The following is an 11,518-nucleotide window of genomic DNA, read 5'->3' on the forward strand; positions in this document are numbered from 1 at the left end:
TAATAATAATAATAATAATAATAATAATAATAACAACAGTTTAATATCTACGTAAAACCTTTGTCGTTAGAAAGGGCCTTTGGAAAATAAAAAGGAAAAATCAAATTGACAGCGCAAAAACACTTTTGTGCTTCTGTCACTTTTATCTACAATTATTATAGAAAAGCAAGTGTCCATGAATACTACCCATTGTGTCTACGACAGTGAGAATATACATCGTCTATCAACTTTTGATACGTGAAGGAAGAAGTAAGCCTTGAAGATTCCATTTAAGAGTTTTTATACCTTTTCCAGAGACAGAAGGAACTTCTCCATTGGAAATACGAAACAGGAAATACGTTGGTATTTGATGTTTAAGTATAATGACATGAAACATGAGAATAAATAAAAACGGAAAACATATGCATCATTATTTTGAAGCATTTGCAGGCAGGTACCGTATAAGTTATGACGTCAGAGCACTGCAAGGTTAATGCATGAGTCATTAATGAGTCAGTGAATAAAATGTATATAGGTTTGGAATCTCTTGCTATTCAAACCAACCCGCAAGAATAAAATACCAATATGAATCAAAACAATACCGGAATAATGCACGAGTACTATACAAGTAATGAGTACATATGAGCAATGATTCTGGAATAAACACAATGAAAAAGCATTTTTTGCTTTAAGTCCTAAACTGGACTCGCTGCTTCTTTCTGGTATTAACAATCTAAATACATTGCCTAAGATTACGTGCTACATCAATGAGGGCAAATTTTCAAAAAATTGTATCTTTTGCGACAGCTGATTCAGTCACTGAAGCTTGCTAACAAGGCGCCTGCAATTGTGGATGGGCTTGCGTGACAGGTGCTACCCCCATCATCTCATCTGGCTGTTACAGTTGTGGGTTGGTTAGACGTGGGATTATGATAAAAAAAAAAAGACTTCGGGATTGTATATCTAGGAAAAGGCAATTTTACTTTAAACCATGCAATTAGTTCAGGCAAGGATACGAACTTTCACATTTTAGTGTTTTTTCTGTAAAAGAAAAGTATTGTGCCGGCTTTGTCTGTCCGTCCGCACTTTATTCTGTTCGCACTTTTTTCTGTCCGCCCTCAGATCTTAAAAACTACTGAGGCTAGGGGGCTGCAAATTGGTATGTTGATATTCCACCCTTTCATCAAACATACCATGTTGCAGCCCTAGCCCAGTAGTTTTGTTTTGCAACTACCTAAGTTTCTTAGGTAGTTAACAAGAGGATCTGAACGAGTAAAACAATGTATTCATATTTTTTTTTTATTTTCATGTGATAATCAATTATTATTAAAGATTTCAGAAACTATTTTTACCGTGATGGACCTCTATTTGAATGCCTAGTGTTGTGTATCTAGTGATAATTAAGGATGGGTGGAAAAAGATGGAAAATAACTGGCTCATTACTGAAGGAAAGACGCATGTTTACACTTCATAAACATTTTACAATAATAATAATAATAATAATAATAATAATAATAATAATAATAATAATAATGACTAATAAAAAATTATAAATAAGAGAATTAAGAATACCAAAACTTATATGGTAAGTAAAAGTAAAAGAATAAAAGGCAATAAACAGAAAATAGGCACAAAACAAAAAATGTCCTATCAATAAACATAATGAAAAATTAATTCCTTACAAAAATTCCTCATTCATAAAAAAAACTAATAACGTCTTAACACTCACCAAAACAGAGACGCCTCAGTGCTTCTGAAAATAAAAAAAAATTAAGATGATTATTGATGGAATAAACTTTGATCATCATTGTTATTAATGTGGGACACTGCATCCGCTTTTAGCTATTCTCTCCTCTCTCTAGCTCTTCTCTCTCTCTCTCTCTCTCTCTCTCTCTCTCTCTCTCTAGGACTCATAATGAATAAAAATTGAGACAAAGCACACACAACGTCTCTCTGTTACCTATGCTTTTTTTAGAATGCATTTCATGTTAGAACTTTATTTGTTTTGGAGCAATTTCAATATTTGCTTTTCATTTACTGTTTTTCCTGTCCTTTGTCATTCTTGATATTTGTAGTAGTGTAATAACTGTTTGTGGGACCTTACTGCCATAACTGTGATTGTGTCTATTGTTGTGCGTCTCTCTCTCTCTCTCTCTCTCTCTCTCTCTCTCTCTCTCTCTCTCTCTCTCTCTCTCTCTCTGTGTGTTGAATGTACATGATAATGGTTACAAATTAATGAAGCTTTGTTTATTTCCTCTCATCACTATTGGATTTTACTGTTCTTTTATGCCAGTATTATATTTCTATATTTAACTGCTTCTGAATTGGCCAGTAAGGGGGAAAGAATGTACAGTACCTGACAGACTTTGTAAGTTATTGATTTTAGAACAACTATCCTTTTCTTTACGTTCAATTTAAAAGATAATTACGTAATTTCCAATAAGTTATTGCGTATTCATTCGTACAGTTGCCTCATCTTCACCTTTGCATAACTGAACAATTATTCTTTTCATCCAATCCTCTGGAAACTGTCCCTCATCTAGAGATACCTTACAAGAACTGGCCAGCAACTCAGTTTCAAACTGCCACACCATACTGCAGCCCTCCATTTGTGATCCCAACAACCAACCTCCTCACATGCCCTGCAGTCACTCCCTCTAGTCTTCAAAAAATGTTCAGTCTCCTTTTCTACTCTTGTATGCTCAACTCTGATACTCTTCTGTCTTCCACCTCTGATATTATTTCCTCAATATTACTGTTAATCTCAGATCCAATTTTCATGAGCGTTTCTCTCTGCTTTCACTTCTTGTAGACCAACACCTTACCATGATTTTACTTACTAATTGCATCCTTTTGTCTCTCCCATTTTAATCTTGGCTACCCTGTCCATCCACACGACTTTATGAAGTCTTACGAAATCCTAATGTACTTCCATTCCCTGGTATTCGCCCTAATCCATAATCAAATTTTGTTTTTCTTACTCCCTAATCACACTCACCTGACTTAATTAAATTCACAGCCAGATTTGCACACCATCCCCAACTATCTGTACTTCCACTTCAGAAGTTAAGTATACCTTAGTTTAACCAGACCACTGAGCTGATTAACAGCTCTCCTAGGCAGCTCCTTTTGTAATCTGCCCAAAGAAGGATTAGATTTATTTTACATGGCTAAGAACCAATTGGTTTCTCCCATCTAGCAACAGGACCTTGTTGTGGAATCAAACCACATTATAACGAAAATGAATTTCTATCACCAGAAATAAATTCCTCTTATTCTTCATTGGCCGCTCGAGATTCGAACTCGTGGCCAGCAGAGTGCTAGGAATATAATAATCTTGATATATATCCAACTACTCTTCTCACCATTACATCAACCAGCTTCTCTCAATCTACTTTTCCTTCATTATTTTCTTTTTAACAAATATAGAAGTGAATATTCTTTTTTTAAACTCTGTAATTACAACAATCAAGTCTCTCTCAAACGTATTTTTGTCAAAAATTCTGCATCATCTCTTACTCTGTCGCCTACTTTTGCAGTTAAATCACTTTAGAGAGGTCAGGATACACGGGTATTGGGCACAATCACCCTTTTTGCAATCTGGAAAGCAGTCAAAGCAAAACAAAGACTCCGACTCTGCAAAACTTTCTCTTTCACTTTCTATTCTTTGCCTTTCAGGGGACCAAACAAACTCACCAATACAACTTTCTCTTCCATCACACTTATATTATTATTGCTCTAGCACTCTCGTGCGCATTCATCTCGAAAATCTTGGGACATTATGCACAAACGTACATACACATGAACATACATACACACACACACGTGCGCGCACACACACAGGTGCGCACACACACATATACATATATAGAGGAAATTCCTCTGTTTTCAAACTTAAAGGAGAATTGCTGGACTAGATTTTGGATCAGGGAATTAAAATACCAAAAATTCCTTTGGTGAATAAATTTTTGACCTAGTTAATCTCCTTACAGTGCCTGGGCAATGTTTCCTTTGTACCTTTGCCAATCAGTAACATCATTTCAGTTGACTGAATGCCACCAATTATGAGATGAGGCCTTAGCTTTATCATGAATTTTATTTTTTAACTATAAATTGTTGCTTGAATTATATTCTTGGTATTATATAAAGTTCAATATTCTGTGAATGACATGAATCTTTGATCGCCCTTCTTTTGATTTATCAAAAGTACCCATTTGATGTTCTTAACCTGCAGCGAGGACGCTGTTTGCTGCGATTTCCTTGAGTAGTTGCACGTCTTACAGTCAGCCGTAAAAAGAACAAAGCATAAAAGCATTTATGCAGAACACTGGGGCAGAGTGAAGTATATTCGGCGAAAGCCTGACAAGGAAGACTAATAAGAAAAACATGACTGCAAAGCTGCTATCAGAGTCGAGGAGAAAGACGGCAAAAATTACAGCAAACCTCCAAATATATAATGAACTTAGTTTCTAAAAATAACACGAAGAAGAATAATCAGAAAACAGATCATGGAAAAATCCAGCTGGAACACATAGAATTGGAATTATGAATTTAGGCCAAAGGCCAAGCGCTGGGACCTATGAGGTCATTCAGTGATGAAATGGGAACTGACAGTAAAAAGGTTTGAAAGGTGAAACAGGAGGAAAGCCTTCCACTTGCACTGTGAAATATTGTTAGAGAGGCTGGAAAGTCAGATGGAAGGAAGAAAATATTAACGGGAGTACACTGAAATGAATGAAAGTGGTTGCAGTTAGGGGCCGAAGGGACGCTGCAAAGAATCTTAAGGAAAGCCTACAGTGCACCACGTAAGGTTCACTGACGGCACTAGCACCCTACGGGGAAAATAAATCGAACTGTCCGCATTCGCTTTTGTTCATCTTGATAAATGTGGACTCGACTGACGGCATATTTCATCCAGTCTACTTTCCTTCTCTCAGTTCTGATTTTTATTTGAGAAGAAAATATAAATGCCATTGGAAACATATCGCTCTTTTGTGTTCCTTATGTTGTATCTACGTCTGTATTGTAATAGTTTTCGCAATGTTGATACATGCACACACACACAAAACACATACATACATACATACATATATATATATATATATATATATATATATATATATATATATATATATATATTATATATATATATATATATATATATATATATATATATATATATATATATATATATATCATGAAAAATCCAGCCTGAGTAAGACTAGACTCAAAAGCTAATTAAAATCATAGAAATATTCTATTCCCTGAAAAGAACTGAAACAACAATAACTGATAACTAAGAACTCGACGAAACCTTGGAGTGTCGGATATATTACATCTACATTCTATCAAGAAGTTCATATCCAGGCACCTACTATTTTTCAGGAGCGATACACCAGTTTAATGTAACTTTGTGATTAGATAAAAGCGTAACCGATTTTTTGGAAAGCTAAATTCTCATATAGTACTTCTACGTAGACTTATCATTTTTCTGACTACACCAGAAATAATATCGTTCAAAACACTTACTTTTGAAATTAAACTTCAAATCTGTCACCCAGACGTGTCCTTAAAGATGCATCTCGAGGAATTATGAATATGTAAGAAATGAGGACTCTCTACCTATCTAAAATCTAAAAGAAGTCTATCACTCCTTTAAACGTCAGGATCACAACGAATGGCAATCAAACTAATATACTAGGAAAGGCTACTTTGTTAAATATAAGAAAAAGGTTAGAAGACATCGTTCTTTGGGAGCTTGAATTTCAAGTCAATGGCCCTTGCGGGCTTGTTCCATGTGAATGGGGTTCATCTTCTGAATAATAATGATTTAGAACATATCAGGAAAAATAAACAAAAGCAAATAATTTCCTCGTGCTTTATATATATATATATATACACACATATATATATATATATATATATATATATATATATATATATATATATATATATATATATTTATATATATATATATATTTTTTTTTCTAAATTTTTCTGTGTGGTATAGTGTATAGGCTACATACATTATTAGCATTTACTTCGTTATTCACGATGTTTGTATATTTTTCTCCAAGACAAAAACTAAAGGAAAGTCAAATAAAACCCGACACAAAGCTGAATAATACGACGAACATAATATTTTCCGACGCTTGTTTTCTCTCACTTTCAATGTGACCTAATGAGGTCATCGGCACTGCAGTAATTATGTTACGGATTACAGTTATTTTCATAATTTCTTTGTTGCAGTTTAATCTCCACCATTTTGGATATTATTAGGAAATGAGAAACCGCTCATGCAAAATGTCAAGAGAATAATTTTTCAAGCGAAAAGTAGTCGGTATTTAGTTATCTTGACATTAGGGTTTGGTTAAATCTTCCACGTTTTATTATGAAGAGACGAATTTACCTCCAAGCATCCATCTCCCGACGGAAGTTAATAAAATAATTAAATTCTTTTGAAGTCCCTGCAATGTACAGAGGCAAATTAAATATTCTGAAGGGACTCATACTACAAATGGATTACCACTGACGCATCTCCCTCTTGTGCAGAGAAATATACAGGGTCAGTATCCATTGACAGATGCCAGCTCTCCGTTTTTAATTTTGTTTATGAACTTCAGTGAACATTCTTCACCGAATTGTATTTTTATAGTGGAATGTTGTCAAAGCTTTTTTTTAACATTACGGTTATTTCACAAAGTGTGTAAAGTTAGTCCAATTTAAGGAAATAGCTTAACTGAAATTTGTATATATTTTGTGGTATCCGCAAGATTGTAAGGGAAGTTGCCAAATACTCCCATAGACAATAATTTCTCTTGAAACTCACAGGAATGAAATCAAGTCGTATTAGCGAAACGGCACAGATGAGATTTTCCTTGAGAATGTTTGAAATGATGGAACGAAAATATCTTTAGGGAAACACTTCACAAAACCTGCAATATAGAAGCCCCAAATTCCATTACCCGCATGGAATATTTCTTAACTAAATAAAAGAAAAACATAAGATGAACAAAGAGTAATATAAATAAAAGACCTTAGATACAACTGTTGTCCCTTTAATGAGGAAGCATGAACCAAAAGGTTTAAAAAACAAAATTTAAAAGATAAATGAACACATATTTACTTATCCATAAAAAAATAAAATATGATAAATAATCAAATTCTTAATCTTGTGAAAGCGACAAGAGTACTGTTGCATTTTAGGACCCTTAAAAAAGACCATCTTTAAGAGACACTGATTTTTTACATCGGTGGATGTAACAGATATTTAAGAGAGGTTGTAATAAGAAATGGCATTAAAGAACTTCTCCCCTCAGCGGCAACATCAAAAGGAACACGTCTTTGGGCGTTTGTGTTGAAAAAAGCCGCCGCTTATTTCTACCAAAACTGAGTTTTTTGAAGGAAAGAAAACTGTTTCTGGGGTCTGCTGAGGGTATTTCTTTCCAGCTGGCGGGGACGCCTTTCGTCTTCAGTCTGCAGCTGGAGGAGCAAAAGTCCTTCCATTTGAAAAATACAATTTTCTTTTAAAAGTGCGTTTTTTGATCCGGCCGTTTCAGAGACTAAGCAGTTCTATCATTGGCGAAGACTAATGTAAATGTACGTACTGTATGTATGTTACCTCTTTGCAGCATTAATGAAAGGAAAAAAATTGTATTTGTTATAATATAACAAATACAATTTTTTTCTTTCATTAATATTATTCATTAAAATTGCTCAAAACAAATAATTATTTGAAACTGTCGTAGTTTTTCCACAAAACGTAAGTAAAACACAAAAAGATGGTTTCGATATTTGTGTCAGTCGTTTCGATTTTCTGCACAGTATTCCTCAACCAATCTCGACAGTTACATCAGCTGTCCTACAATATTAATAATTCCTTATACTTAAGCCACAATAGTTAGGACAGAATCCCAAAACATCGCCTCTGGATGTGAAGCTGATTCCAATATTTTTCGGAGCTCATTTGCATCGGTTCGGAGACAAATCCATCAGTTACAGGTACTGGAAAGCTGTCTTCGCTCTTCGCACAGAAGCTCTGAGGAGATCACACGACAAATATCTTTCTGGTTATTCCTTTCTGCAAGTGGGCAAATGTCGCGGATATTGTCTGCGTCCTTTGAGGAAGGAACTGCGGTGCGAGAAAAACTTGAAAGGTGCCTGGCACATACAATGGAAGACTTTTTCTTCTGTACTTCGATAATTAAAGCAGTTTATATATATGTATATATATACAAACAAAGATTATATATATATATATATATATATATATATATATATATATATATATATATATATATATATATATATATATATATATATATATATATATATATATATATATATATATATATATATATATATATATAATATATATATATATATGCATACATATGATTGCTAATTTAGCCTTACCAGTATGAAGGCATTAAGGCCTTCTCAGAATGAAAATATTTGAGGCCCTTCGAGCTTCTACATTTTCCATGATCAGGTTAAAGTGTCTTACTAAAAATCTAAACAAGGTTTTTTCACTTTGACTTTTGCTACTTTGTATTATTTATCATTAACCCTTCATTTATCATTTGATTCTTACATAATCAATGTAAGTGCTCACTGACATCAGAATAAAACTTTGATAAGACGTTTTAAAACTAACTGTCTGGAAAAGCACAATACTTAGGGCAGTAATGTTCTAGGTACGTTTGAAAAAAGAAATTTTTCATTTTCTCAGCTTACAAATATTTACTTTCCCTGACAAAAACTACGGCTTCTATTTTTGTTTGGGAGTGGGTCTTTTTTTCATTTGTTTTAAAGCACACTGTTTGTGGAATTCTTTTGTAGCAGTCAGACTCGGTTAACTACGGGGAGTGTTTTGTTCTAATACTTGATTTTTATAATTTTTTTTTTTTTGTATTTTCCGGATATATTATGTCTCAGTCTAAGGATATTTATAATTGAATATATTAAATGTAAACAACAGATCTACTTTTACATAATAAGTAAAGTCTCATTGCCTTAAGGAAGTGAAATTCCCGATTGACAAATGTTGAGCTTTTGATTAATCACAATGATTTCAGAATAGATTCTAACCTCAAAACCTGATTACAGCCATAAAAGAAATGAAATTCTGCATTTATAATGGAAATTTAAGAATGACCTAAATTCCTTCTAATGTCGAAAATATATGAAGAAAATTCGATTAAATCTCGGGTATTGATGTAAGTAAGAAAGACGCCCTCTTTGCTTTCCATCTTTCTTCACTTGTCTTGAGAGCTGCAAAGATTTAGACTTTCAAGTTTCTCTCCTCTTTAAGCTGCCAGCTAATTGGTTTCCGTTATTTATATTATTTCATGCAGGGACCAATTAGCCCAGGCCTTCAGAAGAGACGAAGAGAAAGTGGAGAGAGAGAGAGAGAGAGAGGGAAGGAAAAAGAAAGGACTGACCCCGTCGAAAGCAAAGGACATTCCCATTAAAGGAAGAAGTTTCAAATGTTCTGGAAAAACAGAATCAGGCAGAGAATCCAAAGCTGGTGGTCGAAGGCAAAGCAGATCCCTGAACTGAAGGACGACTGATTTCTACAGAATAAATTTCGAAAAAGGTGACATGTCAGCAGAAATTCGTAATATGTGATTACCACACCACATTAGATGAGGATGCGTCTGCTTCAATACAGGTAAAATCGGTGTCATTCGACAGATATAAATATAAACGACTGATCGGCTGTAATTTATATATACTGAATATATATATATATATATATATATATATATATATATATATATATATATATATATATATATATATATATATATATATATATATATACATATACATATCATTTAAATTTGTGTAAGTACATAAGTATACAGTATATATATAGATAGACAGATAGATAGATAGATATATGTATATATAATATATATATATATAGATATATATATATATATAATATATACACACTATATATATATATATATATATATATATATATATATATATATATATATCATATATATAAACATATTTATATACACACACTAGTATTGTTGATGGTACTAAGGACGGTCATTGAGCGGATGGAGAATGGAAAGGCCCAGAGAGCTGATGGAGTTAAAAGTGAGACACAGCAATAAGATGAAGAAAGTGTTAGAATAGCAGACCAGGCGTGTAAGATATGTCTGGGGTGAGGAACCTTCCAAAGAAACTGGTGAGAAGAGTATTTGCTCTTTTGTGTAAAGTTAACGGAAATAAAGAGAAATGCAAAACCTGTAGGGTCTAAACATTAATAAGTGCACTAGTTGAGGTGTATGGAAGAAGTCTGAGGAAGGTAGACTGATGCTGAAAGACTTATGAGGGGACGAGATGTGTGGAGTTACAAAAGCAAAAGGGTGTCTGGATTTAGTGTTTCTTTTTTAAGCGTTGTATTAGAATGGATTAAGTGTTTCTTTTTAAAGTGTTGTATTAGAATGGATTAAGTGTTTCTTTTTAAAGTGTTGTATTAGAATGGATTAAGTGTTTCTTTTTAAAGTGTTGTATTAGAATGCATTAAGTGTTTCTTTTTAAAGTGTTGTATTAGAATGGATTAAGTGTTTCTTTTTAAAGTGCTGCATTAGAAGTTTAAAAGGAAAAGTATCATGTGGAATACAAGGACACAGAGAAAACTTATGTTCAACTTCATACAGAGCCAAAGTGGAGGTTACTGCGCAGTAATGGTGTCAAACGTAATTTGTCCAGAGCAATTAAAGTTTCTGTGAAGCAAAGCTTCTGTAATAAATGAAGAAGAAGGAATATAAAGCTGGCTGTGAGGTGAGGATGTGTTTTATCTCCACTGCTGTACTGTATATGAGAAAAGTCAGAGAGAGAACATTGTTTGGGGACAAGAATAGGTTTGTGAATGGAGTGTGGAGTAACTCTGGAAAGCAAGTTGTCGAAATGATTGAAAAAGGAGAAAAGTAGAAAGTGACAATAAGCAAGAGTCACATTTCAAAACCAATGGCAGCCAAGCAGATGGAATAATTGGATAGCCAAAGGAAGGAAACGGTTGAAGTATGCGTATGTGGGAGTAAATGCTATGGATAATGGTAGGAAAACGGAAGAGGGAAACCGTACAGCAGGTGAAAAAAGAAGAGAGCAAGATTTATGCAAAAGACTTTGAAGAAAAGAGTAGTTCCAGTGTAAATGAGGTTTGGTGCGAATGCTGAAAGTGACCCCAAAAAAAATATTTGGATGATTAAAAGGAGACTTTCCATAGTAATGTGGAATATGAAGCAATACAAAGTGCTATAAAAAGTGGCCCAGGAGAAAAGATGAATTAGGAGTTTTGAGATTGTATGATCATATGGAATCAATACAGACATAAATGATGTAAAGTATAATTCAGACTTTCTGAGGAATACCTGAAAAGTGCTGGATACGGGGATTGGAAGAGGTGCAGGAATGGAAGGGTCTTAATGACAAGGAGGCAAGAATGTGGGCATGTTTGAGACAAATGACCCAATGTCTGTTGGATTCAGCGCTGTTTATAAGCATGTGAAGCCGA

Source organism: Macrobrachium rosenbergii, chromosome 26 (assembly GCF_040412425.1).
Source record: "Macrobrachium rosenbergii isolate ZJJX-2024 chromosome 26, ASM4041242v1, whole genome shotgun sequence".
NCBI lineage: Eukaryota > Metazoa > Arthropoda > Malacostraca > Decapoda > Palaemonidae > Macrobrachium > Macrobrachium rosenbergii.